Source organism: Bemisia tabaci, chromosome 9 (assembly GCF_918797505.1).
Source record: "Bemisia tabaci chromosome 9, PGI_BMITA_v3".
Classification (NCBI taxonomy): domain Eukaryota; kingdom Metazoa; phylum Arthropoda; class Insecta; order Hemiptera; family Aleyrodidae; genus Bemisia; species Bemisia tabaci.
In genome coordinates, this window is record NC_092801.1 from 11,601,055 (window position 1) to 11,605,895 (window position 4,841).

Consider the following 4,841-nt stretch of genomic DNA (forward strand, 5'->3'; position numbering starts at 1 on the left):
AGTGTATACCTGCCGAAAAAATACAATATTTGTGCATGGTTTTTTTCAGCGAGGAGTTATGTGCAAATGAACTGGCGTGACGAAAAAAAAACGTGAAAAAATAGTAAAGTTTTTCCTGCTAAATTTTTTCGGGTTTATCACGCACGCACAAGTCTGAGTAAATCCATCTGCAGTTGATGCTATGCTATAATGCTTTTAGTTTCAAACTGCGCGACAGAAACATTTCTGCCTGGTAGGAAGTGCGTTGCTTTCTCCTCACTTAATTTTCAACAAATGTTGTATGCTAGAGAGCAAAAAGTATGTTCGCTCCAACACAGGTGTGGATATTAACTGCTATAATTCATATTTTAGACCAGTGATGTGACGTGACTTGCGATGTATCGATTGATCTGTCATTTAGGGTCAGTTGGGGTAATTCCGGACGATTTTGACGGTTGTAACCTAATTTTTACTTTGACCCTTGGTTTGGACCAGTTAAACTGAATGAATTCAACATTTTTTTGGATCTGCCAGCTCCTTATATTGTTGAAAGCTAGTTAATATAGTATTTGTCGAAAAAAAGTTTTTCAAAAATTTTTGGTGAATTTTTTTGTAGCGTCCGGAATTACCCCGTTGCAAACGGAATTACCCCACCGACGGTGGGGTAATTCCGGAGGCGTATCTAAGTCCACGGCTATGTCTCTTTAATGAAATTATGCACACATACATATTAATAACTTAATATAATATACATTATAAATACTTAATATAATAATATAATTAACATAATGTTATAAAATTGTGCCGCGGCAACAATGGTAAGATTTTGATTGGATACATCACGAACGGCACTGGCCAGATCACATTGCGTATAGAGAGGCTCACTCAGCTTCTTTTTTTTGTAATTCCTTGGCATTTTAGAAGCTAAAACAGATCAAAAAGTAAATTAATTATCAAATTTAAATTGGAAAATTGAATAAACGGAATTACCCCACCGGTGTTTTTCCGATGGGGTAATTCCGGTTTAACCTCAATCTGGACAGAGGTTCATTGATCATTCGAAAAACAGGCAAAATTGTTTATTCATAAACAGAACAACTTATAGAAATAATGGTTGTTGGAATATAAAGATAATTTCTCTTACCTGTAACACTTTGCAGAGACGTTCCGAGTTTGGCGATTTGCTTTTTTTTCGCACCTTTACGACCGATCTCCTTATCACGCGTAAACAAACAAGAAATGAGAACCAAATCACTCAGGGTGACCAACTGAACGTTGGCAACAACATACTAGCGCGAAAATTCCCTAACCTCAATTTTACGACCTCCATGATGCACATCCGGAATTACCCCGTGACGGAATTACCCCAACTGACCCTAAACCTATGGAAAAGGATCGCGAAGCTGGGTGTTAGCAACGAACACCTTAATAATCGATTCTTTGCCGTAGTTTCAAATGGAGAAATGTCGATAATCTATCATCGACATTCTGCAAAGAGGACAATGGGCTTTAAGTCAAATCTCTAATTGCAATTTACAAACAAATATTGCAACCAAAACGTGCATAACCAAAACTCAAATCCCCCTCTTTCCAAAGGACGAAGAGCCTGACGTCATCATCAAGCCAAACAATCCGTAGAGACAAAACGAAGGTGTATAAACGTCCAATAAATCAAACAATGAATCATATCACGCCAGCCGTGGGAGAGGGGAGGGGCGGGGGAGAGGCTCGAAGACTGAGCAAGCGCAGAAGTTACAACCTTGGGGTCGGGAACGAGACGCTAGGACCAGTAGAATCGATTGATCCGTCATTAAAACCCATGGGAATAGATCGAGTTCGAAACGAACACCTCGGTAATCGATTCTTAAGCACGGATTCAAACGGGGAAATATCGATAGCCGATCATTCACGCGAGCGCTAATTGCGGAGTGCTTTCGAAGCTTAAGTAAAATTTCAAAAGCGATATTATTAGCGTCTATTACAGGATGATCTATGGACCGGACAGCCCGGGTTGAGGGGGGATGGGGGGAGGGGGCCCAAAGGTCGCGCCCCTGTTAGCAAGCTCCGTACTCGCATATTTCACCGGGCGCTTATGAATAAAGTCCCGCTCAATTATATTTACCCGCCGGCCGGATCGGCTATGCGCTGCGATTGCCAGATGTAACTCGAATTGCAGAGGTTTTGTACGCGGGTTTCACAGACTCGGTTCGCATAGAGTACCTGTATGTATAGGGAGAGTATGGACAGATCTGAAACTCCGAAAGTCCATCAGGCCTTCACCGATGCCTCCGCGAATAAAGTTAGGGCCCAAAAGGGCAGCCAACCTATGAATTTCAATTATCCAGAGCGATTTACTGATTCTATTGTTACGAACCGTCCTTTATTAAGCACGTGTTTGACTCAGTTTTTGCATAAATTTACTCAATTTCGCGGAAGAACGCTCATTTCTGTACATTCTTAACCATCTTGGTTAGAATTGGAATCTGCAGACTGGCAGTGAAATTTTGTGCGTTAGAAGTTGGTTAGAAGGGTGGCTGCACTTTTGGGCCCTAAGCCCTCCATGAACCGATCTGTCGGTACTCTCCATATACAGGTACTCTAGGTTCGCACGACGCCGAACTTATGTCAGACAGGCGGGCTGATTATTGAAATCGATGGACAAAGCAATAGACAAAGAAGACAAAAAGGATATCGAGGGATTTGATTGGTGGAAGCGGGTGATTGAAATGGACAAAGGACGTAGGTAATAGACTAACTAAAGGCAACCCACGAGAAACCCGATAGTCAGTCCATCATTTACCCTCTTAGTCTAAAAGAACCACCCGATTCAACCAATAGGATCGCTCTATACGCCTCATGTCTTCTTTGTCTATAGCTTTGTCTATACATTTCAATAATCGGCCCGCGGGTCAGTGCTCTCATTTCCCGGAACTTATTCCGAATTTCGCAAATTTTGAGATTTTCCCGAAATTTTTCCCGAACCTTTTGAAATTCCCAAAATGTTCCGAATCTTTTGCATGTTCCGGGGCTTTCTCGGAACATTTGGAACATCTACCAGGAATCTTGGAACTTTTGCCAGTCATGGAGTGGAGACATTGGAATAAAAAAGTTCCGAATCCCGGAACTTTAGACGGACATGGAATGGGAGCCCTGAGATCAGGGATGGAGCTTTTGCGTGTGCGGTGGATTTGAGATTTAAGTACTTTTTCCTTTAAAAGTATACGTAAAATTTTGCGAGAAACACGATGGAGCCATTAGGTTTCTCTGAAAAAAACTCCAAGACTCAAAATAAGCTCTCAAAGTTGAGGTCGTAATGGAGAGGATATCAAACGCTACTGTGAGAGTCTACCTCTGTATCAAGTCTAACTCTCAATGCAAAGTTAGGGAGCAAAACAATAAACAAGGTTGCCACTTCCTCTGGGGATTCCAAAGCTGAAAGCGCGGCAACCTTGCTGATGTATTTGCTCCCAATCTTTGCATGGAGAGTTTGGCTTGACATGGAGGTGGACTCTCAGGGTAGCGAGGGATACCCCGTCCATTATCTCAACTTTGAGAGCTTTTTTGAGTTTCGGAGTTTGTCAGAGAAAACCAGTGGAATCAACGATGGTTCGTAACAATAGTAGTAAATCCTTCTGTATAATTGAAATTCACAGGTTGGCTGCATTTCTGGGCCCTAACTTTATTCGCTGAGGCATCGATGAAGGCCTGATGGATTTTCGGAGTTTCACATCTGTCTATACTCTCGCTATACGGGTACTCTAGGAATGACTAAAGAAACGACCCTAGAATAAAGGAATTCGAGTGCCCAATCTGGCATTCGATGATTGGAGGAGTTTAAGTCTTGACTTATGAATGAATGAATGAGCACGATTAGCGGAGGGCTCGTTAAAAGTCGGTTGTCGGTCGTTGGCTGTTGAGAGGCGAGTGTTGAATGGTTGTTTTCGCCGTTGCTCTGCGCCTGCGCCGAGTCGCGATCATTGTCACCTCCGCGCTATTCCGCGGTCGTATTGGTCGTCGCGCTAGACGAGTCGCTGTCGCCATTACGCTCGCTCCGACATAGAGCCGCCATTCTTTCGAACTCAGTTGCTCAGTTTTACGAGCACCTCGCTCAACACTAAGGAAAAAAAAACACATTGGCTCTACAGTCCAGACTCTTGAAAACATTGACAAGAAAAAATACTCCTAATTCATTCAGATTTTTGCCTAAATCAAAAGGAAATCCGCTCAAATTAAGAGGCTTGGTTCTTGATTTAAGTTTAAATCTGATTGAATCAAGAGTATTTTTTCTTATCGATGTTTTTAAGAGTCTGGACTCTAGATCCAATGTGTTTTTTTTTCCAGTGAGGAATTTTGGCATCGTCTGAAGGATCATACGGTGTTCTTCCTTAGCACGGCAGTACGGGTGATATAGAGGGGTTCAAAGGTAAACAATTGAAGAAAAATGAAGATTCGTGTGGGAAATTCTAGTCTGAAAGAGGGGGGAGGGAGAGGAGTCTAGATCCACTAGATCTCCTCTAGCTACGTCATTGTATCCAGGTTTTGATCAGAGAGTTCGTCTCTATTCTGCCCATACGTTTTCGACGAATGATAAAGCAGCATAACTCTAGATAGAGTAAAAATTCCACGCATGCAACGACTTGAAGTGCGCGCATCAAACAACTTCACGCAATGCAGAGCTGGAAAGCCAATGAGCGTGGAACTGCGACAAGGCTGTAATTAGCTGTGGGATTTAGAGTGGGTATCGCCCGTCGCTACCTGGCGAACGGAGAGACACGCGTTCGTGGCCGATCACTCATCCTTTCAGGCCGCACCGTCGCTCAGTGGATCAAGTCAATTCGAGAGGTCGGACATGAAATTTTTAA

At 42.8% G+C, this 4,841-nt stretch overlaps 1 long non-coding RNA gene across 1 annotated transcript; it reads right to left on the reverse strand.

The window, feature by feature from the left end:
- Nucleotides 1–765: 765 nt before the first annotated feature.
- Nucleotides 766–1,353, reverse strand: LOC140225405 (uncharacterized). The gene is made up of 2 exons (XR_011900518.1): nt 1,124–1,353; nt 766–903 (listed from the first exon to the last, which is right to left on the reverse strand). It is a non-coding gene; the product is annotated as an uncharacterized lncRNA (long non-coding RNA).
- Nucleotides 1,354–4,841: the final 3,488 nt, after the last annotated feature.